Source organism: Monodelphis domestica, chromosome 3 (assembly GCF_027887165.1).
Source record: "Monodelphis domestica isolate mMonDom1 chromosome 3, mMonDom1.pri, whole genome shotgun sequence".
Lineage (NCBI taxonomy): Eukaryota > Metazoa > Chordata > Mammalia > Didelphimorphia > Didelphidae > Monodelphis > Monodelphis domestica.
Genome location: NC_077229.1, coordinates 233,294,008 through 233,312,013, shown reverse-complemented (window position 1 = coordinate 233,312,013; position 18,006 = coordinate 233,294,008). Strand labels below are relative to the sequence as shown.

The 18,006-nt window shown below is 33.9% G+C and overlaps 1 protein-coding gene across 3 annotated transcripts in view; it reads left to right on the top strand.

Annotated features, from left to right (window-relative positions):
• The window catches only part of ZNF407 (zinc finger protein 407), a 670,437-nt gene that overhangs the window by 267,023 nt on the left and 385,408 nt on the right, over positions 1-18,006 (top strand). The gene's annotated exons all lie outside the window — the stretch shown is intronic.

Below are 18,006 nucleotides of genomic sequence, written 5' to 3'. Positions count from 1 at the left end.
AAAGATCTTTTGAGTGAGTAGTTTTCTGCTTTTTAAAATTATTCATATTGCCTCTCTTATGAACTTTCTGTTCATAATATTTTGTATCTGATATTTCCTTTTATTATACAGTAATACTGAGTAATAGTGGCAGGACTGCAGTAGCAATATAATCTCCTAGTAGAAGTCCCTAGTTGGTGATGGCTAAGATTTAAGTAGTGTAATCTAACACAATAAATTCTGAAATATTTCTCTCTTCCTTTCCTCTTTCCCCCTTTCCCTTCCCTTGGAGGAGGAGTTGATGTCTTTTAATGGCTTTAGGATGCAGAGAAACTTTTCATCAGCATGTTGAACCATCACTTTGGTCATAACTGTTCTCTAAATGAAATTACATGTTTTTTCTTACCTATTTAAAACAACAATGCCTTGACTTTAATAATGCAAGCTTGCTATATTTTAATTTCTCTAGGACATTATAATCAGTTCATTTTTTATGTTTTAAATTTGATTCTGCTCCCTGATACATTGCATATTATAGCAAATACTAATAGAAGTTAGCTAAATAGGCTGTGACAATTAGATTAATAATGCATTTTGTTTGCCAGTGTTTAGGCTCTGTGGTTTGACTGATATATGCAAAGATGGTAATTTATTAAAAGTAAATTCATGTAATTGTACTACAGAGTTTGATAGACCAAAAAAAAGTTGTCAGCCTGACTATCCTCAGGAACAGAAAAATAAAAAAAATTCAAAATACTATACCAAATGAAAACAAAACCCAAATCATACATATTTGAAAAAGTTAGATATCCTTTCACCCTTACATTCACAATCTTAATTTGTACTCATAATATCTACTCCATTTCACATAATGATTTAAGATTTACAAAGTCCTTTCCTCAAAATTACCCTTTGAAGTAAACAATTCAAAGTGTTAGCCTCTCTGATCATCAATTTGCTTATGTGAAAAATGAGGATAAGTGGATTAACACAGGGCACGAAACTACTTCTGAAATGTAAGACCCAAATTTGGAACTCTAACCATTGACTCAAGTCCATCATTCTTTGTCCAAAATCACATTATAAATTTTTGTCTTATAGAAACTGTTTAATATGCTTAAACTATGTAATAACAGTCTCAAATCCTGAGTTTACATATACACATATATATTTGTGTTTATATAAACATCTCTAAATACATATACTTATTATAGAAAACCCTAATGACTTTACAACCTCATTCTGAAATGTTACTTACTTGACAATTTTCCTTTGATATTTCTCTTGAAAAATTTAATCCCAAAATTAAATATCCAAATAAGTATTATTGCATTAACTAAATAAGCCTATCCTAGTTGAAAGTTAGAGATATAGGGTATGAAACAGGTCTATTGAGTTTATATTTCTTTAGTCATTGTAAGATTTAAATTCGATCAGAAACATAGGAATCAGAAAGAGTATGTGGGAGGGGGTAATAGTGACCATATTTTGTTTTTAAATCAGTACTTTTTGATGGAATTCAGTTTGGTCCTGTTCTTATGCTTAAAAATTTTCAAGTTAAGTTTTTTATAAGGGTGAAGAAATAATAATTACAGGCTTTATAGTCAATTCTATTGATTATCCAAATTTAAAAGCAATATGGAATTTTCCCATCAAGAATTTCTTGGAAGTATTAGTGTATGTAATATAGTTCTTGCTGATTTATTGCCAACATGTCTATCTTTGTGTTGACATACTGTAGCCCATTCTTAGTTCAAGGGCAACAAATGGTTATTATTTTGGTGTTCACAATCTTCCCTATAACTGTTGTTTGTACTGTAGTAGGACCTTTGGTTGTACATTTTTATAATTATTGTTTATAAATGATTAATTTTGAGACAAAAGTTTTGCCAGCTATGGTAGATTTCATTTTATTATATTTTTTATAATATGTAGCCTTTAGCAATCTCCTCTCTACCTGCATTTAGTCTTTTATGTTTTAAAATTGTGTAAAATTAAGATTTTTATATTTGAAGACATGTCTGTTAAATTTTCTGTACATGTATTCTATGCTAATAGAACACAATATGCCAAAAATTTACATCCCTACATATTTTGAACTTTCATATTTTAACTATGTATGGCACCCCACTTAAAATTATTAAATTTGATGGAAATTCTCATGGACTTATTCCTGCCTACCTCCCTGTTTTTGCTTTCATCCTCAATCTCTTACATTATAGATGGACAATGAACTGGGAAGTACAATTGGGAAAATGTCCAATACTTATAATGACACAGCATCTCCCTCTTTCTCCTCTACTCCCCCTTACCAACCCAACTTCTACTAAAAATATAATTTCTTAAATACTAATCTCATATTATTACATGGCTATCAATCATTGAATATGCAGAATAATTGAAATTACAGAGCATGTAAAGGACAATGAGATGCGAAGTATATATGTATGAGTGCTATATCATCAATGAAGAATTATACATGTGAAGTTATATTAAAAGTGTCTTCAAATAATTTTGTGCCTTGTGAGAGACATGATCAAGTCTTTTACGGAGAGGAGTTTCTATTAGTTCTCTATTTTCTCACTCATGGTCAAGAGACCAAGAGGAAGATCAGTGGAATGTTTTGTGGACCCCGTTAGATTAGTTTACCATTGTATAAAAAAGATTAATAAATAATTTTATTAAGATAAATAACTTTGTGTTGAAATTTACTTTATTTCATTGACATAATTAGGTGATTCAGTTGATAGATGGTGGGGCATGAAGACAGAGGATCAAATCAGACCTCAGACATTAATTAGGTATGAGACCATAGACAAGACACCATTTACCCTATTCCACTGGAGAAGGAAATGGTAAACCATTCTAATATCTTTGCCAAGAAAACCCCATGTATATGATGACTCAGGCTTGATTGAATGACTAAAAAACAGTACCACAACAACATAAGTTGTTTTACTAACGGTCCTTTGTATGATATGTTAATATTAAACATCACTAGTTAAGAAAAAATCACTAGATTTTACTTCATTTCGTGTATTAACCAAAATAACTTAATAGATAAAGTGTTGCAAATATCTCATATATTTCAAATTAGTATAAGTTCTAGGAGAAATTATCTCTGCATTGAATTTAAGTATCATTAAAGTTCATTTTGAAATTGAAGCTATATTCTAAAGGAAAATAGAATAACTATATCATAAGAGCTAGAAATTTAGATAAAGAATGTTAATATAATGATCAGCCCAGAGTGATACTTAATGTTATAATGTAACTGCTGTGTTATATCTTTTGTGAGTACCTTAAAGAACTTTCTCATCCCTAAATAATGTTATAACCACAGAATCTAACTTTGAATTTTGTTAGATTCCATTACTAATGTCTTCTGGAACTTATGAATTTCTCAAATGTTTGAGAATCTACCAATTTTAAAATAATATCTCCTAAAGTTTATCTCACTCTCCTGTTTTAAATCCCCAAACATAAAATGAGTCTATCCACTTTTTAACATATTTCTTTGTAGTGTCATATTCTCAAACATGAATCTTTAAATTTGGTAAAATCAATTACTAATAAATGTAGCAAGATTTTTTAAAAAGTTCATTACAAATCTCCTTGGAATATTCAATTTGCTTAATATTAAGTAAAAACAAAACAAAATAACTCTGACCATAATTCTTAGAATTGGTACAATTTTTAGTTTTAAGGCAGAAGTTTGGTAAGAGCTAGACAACTGGAATTAAGTGACTTTCCCTTGTTCTCTTGACGTTATGTGGATACTTGCATGGCAAAACATTGAGGTTGTCAATATCAAGACTATTCAACTGGTCTGACCTACATTTTTTCCCTTTCTCTCTGAAGATTTCTTTTACATTCCTTTAAAAAAGTTTTTAAATTCTGTTCTTGGTTATGCAACTTTTCCATACCTGCTATGCCCCTTCTGTTGCCTTTTTGAAAGATTTTTTACAACATAAATTATGATATTTCATGAATTATAGATATATAATACCCCTTGAAGTGTAATAATACTTAAAAGTTGAGACTTTGTTTCAAGAAAATGGTTGGAAACACAATACTAATGCAAAATCTAGCAAATGCAATCTAACCTGCTTTTTTTCTTCTTCTTCATTCATGAAGATCGATATAGCTTATTTTCCATACTCTGTGTCCGTCAAGATTAAATGGAACTGATGAACCAGTGGTATGAATTGTCTATTCCATTGCATATAAGAATCAGGAAAATGAGCATATTTCATCCACGTACTAGATTCTTAGGATACATATTTTGAATGGTTATGGATTTCCATTATAAGTTTCTGTAATAAAAGTACATCATCTACAAATGGGAGTTTCTGGAGAATATTACCACATATAAGCAATTCATTTTCCTCTTTAAATCAGATTAACCTATGATATATCAGTTTTGTTAAGCTTTTTTTTTTTTAGTTTTCAATTTTGTTACTATTCCTATTGTTTTATTTTCAAAATTTTTATTTTCTAAAACAATTTATTGATTTTCTTACTTTCTAATTTTGTTAGACCTAAATTAAAATTATCCTCTCATAATTATTTTTTGTATTGCTCTGATCACTACTAATTATCCTCAATGTCTTTTTCATTTTCTTATATTTGTATATATAATTTTCTAAAAATCTTACCTTTTGTCTTAGAATTTACTGATTCTAAAACAAAAGAGCAATACAGACTAAGCAGGTAGTGTTAAATGACTTGCATAGTCACATAAGTAGGCAGTGTCTGTAGCCCAATTTGAACCCAGATCATCCTTGTTAGACCTGGCTCTCTGGCACTTCTCTGTCTAGCTTCCCCTTAGTGGTGAAATATAATGCAATTTCTTCTATTTTTAATTATTGATCTCATCTTTTTGATTTCTGTTATTATTGTGAAATTCTGTTTGCTTCAGTTTATTTGAGAGATTTCTTATGTTATCCCATTTTTATCTTTTTTTATTAATTGTTTAAACTTTTTAAGATTTGTTCTTTTACTTCTAGTACCCTAATCCCTTTTCAAGATTTTGTTATTTCTTTTGTATCTTTATGTGCATTTTTTTATTTTTTAATTACTATTTTCATATATTTTAGTAATTAAAATGTGATTTTTCTGACTTTTTCCATTCATTTGCTCTTTTTTGTTTCTGAAAATGATAAATTTTTGTAATTCGTCTATGGGAAGTTGAGAAAAATGTTCATTGTAAAATATTTTTGTTTAATTATATTTCTGTATCTAAAATCAAGTTTGATCTGTTTCCTTTCTGTTTATTTTCATGTTGTCTCTGTCTAACTCTTAGAGGAGAATAGTAAGGCATCATCTAATAATTTTAACATAATTAGTGTTGCTATTAGTAGTAGTAGTAGTAGTATTCTTTTAAAATTTGCCAACTAATACATAAATTATTATTTTAATGAAGAAAGCCACTTGCCTTTTAAATAATAAATATAATTTACTTTTAAAGTTAAATTTCTTATGGTTGTGTTTTTTTCTTTTAAAATTTTATATTTATTCTTCTTTTTAAAGAATTTATTCTCTGATGTTTATTTTGCTCTTAAAAATCTGATTTCTTTGTTTTCTCCACTTTTAAGTAATCAAAATTGTGTATTTAATCTACCACATTTCCCATTTTTATCTTATTTTTTTGTAAATATTCTCCTTAAACATGTTTTAATATAGAACATAATTTTTTAATATGCTCCTTCATATTTTCATTATAAGCCCACTTAATTTTAGTGTGGAATATTGGTTAAAATTTTGTTCTGTACTAAATTTCTGCTAGTCTATATTCCATTTTCTCTAGCTCATCTATCAATTAAGGACTACATTCCTACATAATTCATGCTTTAGGGTTTGTCAAACATTGGATTATTGAGTTTTATTATTTCTATTCTTCTTTGTCTAATCTGTTCCATTGATCTACTTTTCATTTTTTAAACCATTACCAAATGATTTCATGATTGCTACTTCATATTATATTTTGAGCTCTACAATGCTATTGCCCTTCTAGTCTTTTATCTTTTTTCATCATTCTTAATTATATTCTATATACATTGTTCTACCATATAAATTTTGTTATTTTTTTTCTAGTTTCATAAAATAATCCTTTTGTTTTTTATTTGTACAGTATTAGATATAGAAATTAACTTGTAATATTTGTCATTTTCATTATATTGACATTGTTTAACTGTGGATATTAAATAATTTTCTAAGTATTTAAGCTTATTTTTTATTTCTTTATAGAATATTTTGTAATTGTAGCTATACATATAGCGTGTGTGTTTTGATATAATGAAGAGATTGAAATGGGCCCTGCCTAAAGATATTACATTCTAATGGGGAAATCCTACATATTTACATATAGGAAACATTGGATCTTTAAGGGTATTTTAGTCTGGGAAGTACAGAATTGTATTCTTTCCTTTCCTTCTTTCCTTTGTTAAGATATATCCTTGATATTCAAGGATAAGTTCTAGTTAGATATTGTGACCTATGACATGATTGCCACTTACAGGCCTGTTTACTTGTCTTGTTTGTATTTTGGAGATCTTAATTTGGTAGCAAATTTTATGATGTTTTGGAGAGAGGACAGACTGGAATTCAGGAGACCAAATATGAATCTTTTGGAATCATATATCCAAGAGGTATGATGAAGGCTTGAATCAGGGGAGAGGTCATTTAAATGGAGAAAGGAATGAATGAGATATTGTTGATGTATATTTAATGTCACGTGGCAACTTCTTCAAACCTTTTGTGAAGAGTCAGATAATTTGCTAGGCAAGAGAGTTGCAAATTAAGGTGCCTAGAGAAGAATACTATATTTTAAAGACAAATAGTTTGAAGTATTGAGGAGCTTAGGAATTGATAATAAGGGGATAAGTAGGTGGTTCAGTGAATTGAAAGCCAGTTCAAGAGGTGAGAGGTCCTGGGTTCAAATGTGTCATTAGACCTTTCCTAGCTGTTTGATCCTGGCCAAGTCACTTATTCCCCAGTGCCTAGCCATTAGCATTCTTCTGCCTTGGAACCAATACTTAGGATTGATTCTAAGACAGAAGTTAAAGTTTCAAAAAAAAACAAACAAACTAGTATTTTTTTTTTTTTTTTAAATATATTTTATTTGGTCATTTCCAAGCATTATTCGTTAAAGACATAGATCATTTTCTTTTCCTCCCCCCCCCCCAACCCCCCATAGCCGACGCGTAAGTCCACTGGGCATTAGATGTTTTCTTGATTTGAACCCATTGCTTTGTTGATAGTATTTGCATTAGAGTGTTCATTTAGAGTCTATCCTCTGTCATGTCCCCTCAATCTTTGTATTCAGGCAGTTGCTTTTTCTCGGTGTTTCCACTCCCATAGTTTATCCTTTGCTTATGAATGGTGTTTTTTTCTCCTGGGTCCCTGCAAGTTGTTCAGGGACATTACACCACCACTAATGGAGAAGTCCATTACGTTCGATGATACCACAGTGTGTTTGTCTCTGTGTACAATGTTCTCCTGGTTCTGCTCCTCTCGCTCTGCATCACTTCCTGGAGGTTGTTCCAGTCTCCATGGAACTTCTCCACTTTATTATTCCTTTTAGCGCAATAGTACTCCATCACCAACATATACCACAGTTTGTTCAGCCATTCCCCAATTGATGGGCATCCCCTCATTTTCCAGTTTTGGGCCACCACAAAGAGCGCAGCTATGGATATTTTTGTACAAGTCTTTGTGTCCATTATCTCTTTGGGGTACAGACCCAGCAGTGCTATGGCTGGGTCAAAGGGTAGATATTCTTTTGTCGCCCTTTGGGCATAGTTCCAAATTGCCCTCCAGAATGGTTGGATCAGTTCACAGCTCCACCAGCAATGAATTAATGTCCCTACTTTGCCACATCCCCTCCAGCATTCATTACTTTCCTTTGCTGTTATGTTAGCCAATCTGCTAGGTGTGAGGTGATACCTCAGAGTTGTTTTGATTTGCATCTCTCTGATTATAAGAGATGTAGAACACTTCTTCATGTGCTTGTTAATAGTTTTGATTTCTTTATCTGAGAACTGCCTATCCATTTCCCTTGCCCATTTATCAATTGGAGAATGGCTTGATTTTGTGTACAATTGATTTAGCTCTTTATAAATATGAGTAATTAAACCTTTGTCAGAGGTTTCTATGAAGATTTTTTCCCAATTTGTTGTTTCCCTTCTGATTTTAGTTATATTGGTTTTGTTTGTACAAAAGCTTTTTAGTTTGATGTAGTCAAAATTATTTATTTTACATTTTGTGATTCTTTCTATATCTTGCTTGGTTTTAAAGCCTTTCCCCTCCCAAAGGTCTGACATGTATACTATTCTGTGTTTACCCAATTTACTTATGGTTTCCTTCTTTATGTTTAAGTCACTCACCCATTTTGAATTTATCTTGGTGTAGGGTGTGAGGTGTTGATCTATTCCTAGTCTCTCCCACACTGTCTTCCAATTTTCCCAGCAGTTTTTATGAAATAGTGGATTTTTGTCCCAAAAGCTGGGATCTTTGGGTTTATCGTATACTGTCTTGCTGAGGTCGCTTTCCCCCAGTCTATTCCACTGATCTTCCTTTCTATTTCTTAGCCAGTACCAGATTGTTTTGATGACTGCTGCTTTGTAATATAGTTTTAGGTCAGGGACTGCAAGGCCCCCATCATATGTGTTTTTTTTCATTATTTCCCTGGATATCCTTGATCTTTTGTTCTTCCAAATGAACTTTGTTATGGTTTTTTCTAAATCAGTGAAGAAGTATTTTGGTAGTTCAATGGGTATGGCACTAAATAGATAAATAAGTTTGGGTAGGATGGTCATTTTTATTATATTGGCTCGTCCTATCCATGAGCAGTTAATGTTTTTCCATTTGTTCAAGTCTAGTTTTAGTTGTGTGGCGAGTGTTTTGTAGTTGTGTTCATATAGTTCCTGTGTTTGTCTTGGGAGGTAGATTCCTAGGTATTTTATTTTGTCTAAGGTGATTTTGAATGGGATTTCTCTTTCTAGTTCTTGCTGCTGAGCTGTGTTGGAGATATATAGAAAAGCTGATGATTTATGTGGGTTTATTTTGTATCCTGCAACTTTGCTAAAGTTGTTGATTATTTCAATTAGCTTTTTGGTTGAATCTCTAGGATTCTTTAAGTAGACCATCATGTCATCCGCAAAGAGTGATAACTTGGTCTCCTCCTTGCCTATTTTGATGCCTTCAATTCCTTTATCTTCTCTAATTGCTACTGCTAGTGTTTCTAGTACAATGTCAAATAGTAGAGGTGATAATGGGCATCCTTGTTTCACTCCTGATCTTATTGGGAATGCATCTAGTTTATCCCCATTGCAGATGATATTAGCTGTTGGTTTTAGATATATACTGTTTATTATTTTTAGGAATGACCCTTCTATTCCTATGCTTTCTAGTGTTTTTAATAGGAATGGGTGTTGTATTTTATCAAAGGCTTTTTCTGCATCTATTGAAATAATCATGTGATTCTTGCTAGTTTGCTTGTTGATGTGGTCAATTATGTGGATGGTTTTCCTAATGTTGAACCAGCCCTGCATCCCTGGTATGAATCCTACTTGATCATGGTGAATGATCCTTCTGATCACTTGCTGGAGTCTTTTTGCTAGTATCCTATTTAAGATTTTTGCATCTATATTCATTAGGGAGATTGGCCTATAGTTTTCTTTCTCTGTTTTTGACCTGCCTGGTTTTGGAATCAGTACCATGTTTGTGTCGTAAAAGGAGTTTGGTAGAACTCCCTCTTTGCTTATTATGTCAAATAGTTTGTATAGTATTGGGATTAACTGTTCTCTGAATGTTTGATAGAATTCACAGGTGAATCCATCAGGCCCTGGGGACTTTTTCTTAGGAAGTTCTTTGATGGCTTGTTGGATTTCAATTTCTGATATGGGATTATTTAGGAATTCTATTTCCTCTTCTGTTAGTCTAGGCAGTTTGTATTTTTGTATATATTCATCCATTTCTCCTAAATTGGTGTATTTATTGCCATATAATTGGGCAAAGTAATTTCTAATGATTGCCTTAATTTCCTCCTCATTGGAGGTGCTGTCCCCCTTTTCATCTTTAATGCTGTGAATTTGCTTTTCTTCCTTCCTTTTTTTAACTAGATTGACCAGTACCTTGTCTATTTTGTTTGTTTTTTCAAAGTACCAGCTTCTTGTCTCATTTATTAAATCAATAGTTCTATCACTTTCGATTTTATTAATTTCTCCCTTAATTTTTAGGATTTCTAATTTGGTTTTCTGCTGGGGGTTTTTAATTTGATCGCTTTCCAGTTTTTTCATTTGCATTTCCAATTGATTGATCTCTGCTCTCCCTTGTTTGTTAATATAAGCATTCAGGGATATGAATTTACCTCTGATTACCGCTTTGGCTGCATCCCAAAAGGTTTGGAAGGATGTTTCGCCATTGTCATTTTCCTCGATGAAATTATTAATTGTTTCTATGATTTCTTCTTTAACTAAACGGTTTTGGAGTATCATATTGTTTAATTTCCAATTGGTTTTAGATTTGGTTTTCCATGTACCATTACTAATCATTATTTTTATTGCCTTGTGATCTGAGAAGGCTGCATTCATTATTTCTGCTTTTCTGCATTTGTGTGCTATGTTTCTGTGACCTAATGTATGGTCAATTTTTGTGAATGTGCCATGTGGTGCTGAGAAGAAGGTGTATTCCTTTTTATCCCTATTTATTTTTCTCCATATGTCTATTAATTCTAATTTTTCTAAGATTTCATTCACTTCTTTTACCTCTTTCTTATTTATTTTTTGATTTGATTTATCTAAATTTGATAATGGTTGGTTTAAGTCTCCCACTAGTATGGTTTTATTGTCTATTTCTTCCTTCAATTCTCCTAGTTTCTCCATTAGAAATTTGGGTGCTATATTATTTGGTGCATACATATTGATTAATGATATTTCCTCATTGTCTATAGTCCCTTTTAACAAAATATAATTACCTTCCCTATCCCTTTTGATCAGGTCTATTTTTGCATTGGCTTTATCAGATATCATGATTACCACTCCTGCCTTCTTTCTATCAGTTGAAGCCCAGAAGGTCTTACTCCATCCTTTAATTCTGACCTTGTGGGTGTCAACCCGCCTCATGTGTGTTTCTTGAAGACAACATATGGTAGGGTTTTGGATTCTAATCCATTCTGCTATTCGTCTACGTTTTATGGGTGAGTTCATCCCATTCACGTTCAAAGTTATGATTGTCATTTGTGGACTCCCTGGCATTTTGATTGCCTTCCCTAATTCTAACCTTTTCTTCTTCGGCTCTACCTTTTAGTCCAGTGATTTACTTTGAAACAGTCCCCCTTGTCCCCTCCCTTGATGTTTCCCTTTTTAGTCCCTCCCTTTTTGTTCCCTCCCCCTCCCCCCTCTCTTACCCTCCCTTTTTGTTCTCCCTCTCCCCCTCCCCCCCTTGGTTTTCCCTTCTCCTTACCCTTGTTGGGTAAGATAGAATTCAAGATCCCAATGGATCTGGAGGTTTTTCCCTCTCAGAGCTGCTTTCCCTGAGATTGAGGTTTAAGTAACCCCCCCCCCCCTCTCTTCCTCTCCTTCTTATAGGAGTTTTCTTCCCCTCCCCTTCCCATGTGAATCTTTGTGTGAGAATGATTATTCTATTTGGTCTTTCTTTACCCCCTATTTATACATTACATTTTCCCCACATGTTAGTATACATAGGTTGATACAAATGTAGTCCTTATAGAAGAGAGTTTGAGTAAAAGAAGAAGATAACATTTTCCCCTTTCCTTAATATTTACCTTTTCAGGTATTCCTTGCTCTTTGATTTTCGGTATCAAACTTTCCACAGAGCTCTGGTCTTTTCTTTGCAAAAAGTTGGAAGTCTTCTATTTTGTTGAATGCCCATACTTTCCCTTGGAAGTATATAGTCAGTTTTGCTGGGTAGCTGATTCTTGGTTGGAGACCCAGCTCTCTTGCCTTTCTGAAGATCATGTTCCATGCCTTACGATCATTCAGAGTAGAACTTGCAAGGTCTTGGGTGACCCTGATTGGCATTCCTTTATATCTAAATTGTCTTTTTCTGGCTTCCTGTAGGATTTTTTCTTTTGTTTGATAGCTTTGGAATTTGGCAATTACATTCCTGGGAGTTGTCTTTTGGGGGTTTAGTGTAGAAGGTGTTCTGTGAGCTCTGTCAGTGGCTGTATTGCCCCCTTGTTCTAGAATCTCTGGGCAATTTTCTTTGATTATATCTTGTATCACCATGTCCAGTTTGGTGTTTATTTCTGGCTTATCTGGGAGTCCAATTATTCTTAAATTATCCCTTCTCCCCCTATTTTCCAGATCTATCACCTTGTCGGTGAGATATTTTATGTTCTCTTCTAATTTCTTGGTATTTTGGCTTTGCTTTATTGATTCTTGCTCTTTTACACGATCGTTGTCTTCCAGCTGCCTGATTCTGGCCTTTAAAGCCTGGTTTTCTTTTACAGTTTGGTCAAACTGGTTTTGTAGATGCGTGAATTTCTTTTGCATTATTTCCAACTTTTCCTCCCAGAAGGCTTCCATCTTTTTGGTCATTTCTGATTCAAATTCTTCATAGGTTTGTGGAGAGTTTCCATTTCCTTTGGAAGGTTTTGGAGCATTTTCTTTTATATTATCTTCTGTCTGCTCTGTATTTTGTATTTTGGCTCCATAGAATGTGTCCAAAGTCGCCCCTTTCTTCTTATTTTTCTTGGTATTTTGGGGCTTCTGTGGTTCTGTGGAGTTTGTCATCTCTGAATGTGGAGGATTAGTTTTTCTTGTCTCTTTCTGGTGTTCAGAGGCAGTCCTGGGCAGATAGTTCTATGGGCTTTCCCTGGGTTAAACTGAATATGCCTCACTGGAACTGGAATGGAAGGGTCGGACCACAAGGCCACACTCTCCCCCCGGCTTGCTTTCCGGAAGTTGCCTTCAGAATCGCTGGCCGTGAGGCTGTTTCGTCGGCCTGCGGGGGGATGGGCTGCCGCTTCCCCAAGCTCCGAGAGCACAGACTTTCACTGAGACTTGGATAGCAGGATCCAGCCCGTGAGGCTGTCTTGCCCGCCCTGAGGGTTGCTGTTGTTTTGACCAGCTCTCTGCAGCGGAAGCCCCAGGCAGTAACTTTCACCGGGACTGTAGAAGACCCTGAGGGTTGTTGTTTCCGAGGACCCTGCTCTCTGAGCCGGCCGGGCTGCGGCTTCCGGGAGCCTTGGACTCTGCGCTCCTACCCCTGAGGTCCGAGGGATCTCGGGTTCTGGCTTTTAAGGGGAGCCGTACCTTTTGAACCGGGTCCAGGTCCAGGAGGAGGGTTCCCAGGGTCTGTGCTGTTGATCGTTTTGAATTTCGGCGCCTTAGGAGCTTATCGTTTGAGATTGGTCGGGAAGGGTTTTCCGGAGATCTGAGCTTTAGCTTTCTCTAAGCCGCCATCTTAACCGGAAGTCCCAAACAAACTAGTATTAGTATTTTATGGGATATAAATGTTGCCAGAAGCATAACAGATTGAAGGAAGAGAGTCGATTGCCTATGGTCCCACAGGTAAAAAAATGGTAGAACTAGGATTTAAACCCAAGCCATCTGACTCAAATCCATTGAGCTTTTTATTATACCATACTGCTTTTTATTGTAAACAGATACAGAAACCATCTTAGATAGTTGAAGTGAGTTGTTCAAACTGACATAACAGAGGTGTCATTTAGTCAGGAAGGTAGCTTTCTTCAGGTAGTCTAAAGGCTATGTGGAAGAGGCATTAGATTTATTTTGCTTTGTCCCAGAAGGAAAAATAGAAATAATGAATAGAAATTATAGAATGGTAGATTTGATTTTGAAGTCAAAAGAGTTAGTAATTATTATAGTTATCCCAAAATAAAGTGGATTTTCTAAAAGGAAATGATTATCCAATGATAATGAATTTTAAAAATATTTGTTTTTGTGATCATTGTATGCATTATGAGAAAAGAATTAGCTCACTGTGGATAGGCTTTTTTCTCAGAAAATAAAATGGTACGTTTTTATGCTGAGATCAGAATAGTTTTTATTAGGAGAATTGAGGAAAGAAAGATGCTGTGTGTGTGTGTGTGTGTGTGTGTGTGTGTGTGTGTGTGTGTTTGTGTGTGTATGTGGTTGTGTGTAAAGAAGCCAGAGTTTTCTCTCTCTCATTCCTTAATATCTTCCTTCTATTGCAAATATTGTAAATAAACTACTGTAAAATCCATTTACATTAGTAATTTATTTTGGGGTTTAGAAATTAAATCCCTGGCGACCTCATAATTAATAGTATATTTCAGTCCAACTCACAATTAATTTTAACATAGTTAACACTCTACCTAAATATGCCAATTCCTTCAATAACCTACACTTCTCTAACCCAAATTCCCCCTTTAGATTTGGTGATGGGGGTAATAGGATATGTAGGTAAAGCAGGACCAGAGCTCAAATCAAAGTGATTGTTTCACTGACAGATGGCTTTTGGTGTCTTCAGCCACTCAGTAGGAATACCTCAGACAGTCCACAGGATACACAGCTATAGAAATTTGTTGTGATGGATCAACAGGAAAGCCACAGGAAAGATAATAGTCAGTTCACTAGGTCCACCCTGAAGGATTTGACTGAAACTCAAATCTCCTCCTTCTCCTGACTGTTAGGAAAAGCAATCACCCTGTCACTCCCCCAGAGTTCTGGAACCTTCTTGCTTCCTCCCTTGCAGCTCTTGCTCATTTCCTTATATCCTTATAACAATTTCCTATTTGCTGTTTAGTTTGAGTTAGAACATATATACATGTGGATTTGAAAGATAACAACCTAATTTTTAATTATGCTTGTTGAACTCATTGTAATTCAATCAGGATGAAAAAGTTATAATTTAGTGTTACAAAAGGTTTTCTTTGTACCCTTAGGTTGCATTCTATTTGCTCTTTAGCATGGAGTATGTTTTCATCATAGAGATTTAAAAAGTGAATAAAAGGGTTTAAATGGGTTTTTGTTTGAAATTTTCATAAATATTTTTCACCTGAGCATATTAAAATTTAACCAATGTCTTTCTTAATCTTAAATATAGATCACCAGCCAGCTTGTTAAGGAGGCTTGTTTTTAAGATTCATAAGTAGTTAAGTGTATTCAATTATCCTTTTACAATCAACACAGTATGCATTATCTGATTAAGAATTAATGTCTTGAAGTTTAGTTTTTAACTGCCATATTAGATATTAATTTTTGTCTTTTGTAATATTTTTGAAATAAAAATAACCACTTAAATTGAACCAATTCTTATGTATAGGATGCGTTGTTATTTTCTATTTTTAAAATTTGATAAAATGATAATTTTTGAAATTTTTGAAAATTTAGGAAACTTTGAGGAAATTTCTAAACAATTTTAATGGATATTAACTGTCTCTTTTTCTCTATATTTCTTTTTCATTTGCATAAGTAAACCTCAAATGTTTAATTTAAAACAATTTTTAAAATTTTAAAACAATTCTTTTTTAATGTCACAATATTGTAATATTGTTTACAAACATTTATTAGTAATATCTGTGGGTTTCCCCCTTTTTTACATAATTTGCATTCTGATTATGGTGAATTAGGAAAACCTGCATTCTCTGAGTTGGCACAAGATTCTTAAGCAAGTATATGCTTGAGTGATCACTGTATTTCTTAGCTCTTGGGTTTTACTGGTGGTGGGAAGTCTATGCCAGAACATACGGGAGAAACCAATAAGAAGGTTCAACGACTTAGATGGCGATACAGCAAAGCACTGTGGAGTGCTTAGGGCGTGTTGGAGCATAAAAGACAACACGACCATCCAATGTAGCTGAGGAAGTCTCCAGGTGTAACGATTTTTCGTGCCACTGGACCCAGGCTTCCAACGCCGAGAGAGTGGGACTGTCTCTGTGCATCGACTTTTCCACTTAAATCTCCTTCACACACAAGTGTCTTTGTGCACAATGCACAAAGACAATCATCATTCTCAGTTACTGAGAGACTACTACTACAAGTATCTATGTCTTATAGGGAGCCCATCAAGAATAAAAGGATTACTATGCAGAAATAAACTTAATTGAGATTAGTGCCTTCTTCTGAGTGCTTGCTTTGCTCTCCGTAAAATAGTCTGGCACTGATTCCATACCAACAGAGATCTATAGGCAGGGGGTCCACTCCTCATACAAAAGCCAAAAAAAAAATCTTCCATGTAATATGACAGGATGACATTATGCTCCAATGTCCATCTTCATAAAGGAAAAGAAAATATGTTGTCCTGTGGCAATCACAGTGGGAAGTTTATCTCTTAGTCATTGTTGGCAAGCTTCTTGCAAGAGACCTCCTTAATTGCCTAATCTTTCACCTAGAAGATGGTCATCTGTCATCTCCCTGAGAGCCAATGTAACCTCAGAAAGGGCCAAGGAGTCTTTGACCCTGAGTTTTTGCTGTCCAACAATGCCAGAAGAAATGCAAGGAGGAGAATAGATGTCTGTATACAAAGTTCCTCAACGTTGCCAAGGCCTTTGATACTGTCAGTGATACAGACTTGTGAAAGTGTATTACAGAATTTTGTTATTCAGAGAAGCTTTTAATCTCATATGCCATTTTCATAATAGCATGATTGTATAAGTTCTGGATGAAGGATGATTGCTCTCATGCTTTCCCAGTCACCAGTTGATGGAAACTGGATTTTGTGCTTGTTCCTGTACTTTTTAGCATGATGTTTTAGTGATATTGTTAGATATTTTCATTGAAGATGGAAATGACAGTCAGATATTAAACTGATAGTTATTTAATTTGAAAAGACTGTAAGCCCAGACTAAAGTGAAGGGAGAATTGATCTGTGACTGGAGACATTAAATGAAGGAGAATAATGTCAGTTTAAAAGTTGACTGGAATTTTAAGAGTTTTCTATCTCTAGCTGATAATTTTTTTTTTCAGTATAGAGGTTCAGTATAGAGATGCCAAATATTATTTTCAAAGGGAATAACATGGTCTTTATGCTTTAAGATATTTAATCAGTGATGTTAAGGATGAATAAGACAGAACTGTCTATATTCCAAGAAACCAAGAATTTCCATGCATTAGGTGTTGAGGATCTGAACTAGCATGTGAATGGAAAGATTTGTTAAGTTAAAAAGTGTTTAGGAGAGATATAGAATTCACAAGACTTGACAACTCTCTGAATAATCTCTAGTGATATAACACTAAGTTTTCACAATATAAATATATATACATATATATATATATATAATATTGTTTCATCTGATTGTGTGTGTGTATGCATGCTTGCTGTCTCATCTGAAAACATAAGGATTAGGGACACCGAAGAGCCCCAAACAGCTGAAATTATGAACTTTTATGACTGGAAAAGTAATGATATCCTCAAAAGAAATAGGGAACTTTGATGGAATAATGGCTTTATGAAGGTGTGGAATAATTATTTGTTTTAGATATGATTCACTTGATGTATTTTAGAATAGATGTATTTTACAATATCTAGTGGAAATGTCTAGGAAACAATTTGTGACACAAAACTACTTCACAATAGAAATGAGGCCTTTGACTTTCAATATGGGAATCAGCTGCATAAATAGTGTAATAGAACCATTGGGTGCTGATTAGACCTCCTAGAGTTCTTGTAGAGAGAAAAGAGTGCCTTGGGGTTGGCTAAGAAAAATGGCATTAGATGTGTCCTTCAAAGCTCCCTGAGAAACTGTTAAGTGGAAGGAAATGAGAATATTTAGGAATTGGCTTAATTACATAGTTATTCAGAACCTTGGAGAAAGATATTTCAGTGGATATGTCCAGATGGAGTGATGCCACATTTCAGGAGGTTGAGAAGTAGGTAGAGGACGAGGAGATAATGCAAAAAAAAAGGACACATTTTTTTTTCTGAAATTTTGGTTGTGAAAAGTCAAATAAAAAAAAGATTTCTTAATTGTTCATTGAAAAATTGACTTATCATATTCTAGGTGCTTGAAGCCATATAAGACCAAATGATATTCCACCCATGCCTTTTAGGAACTTACAATTTAATAGAATTTCT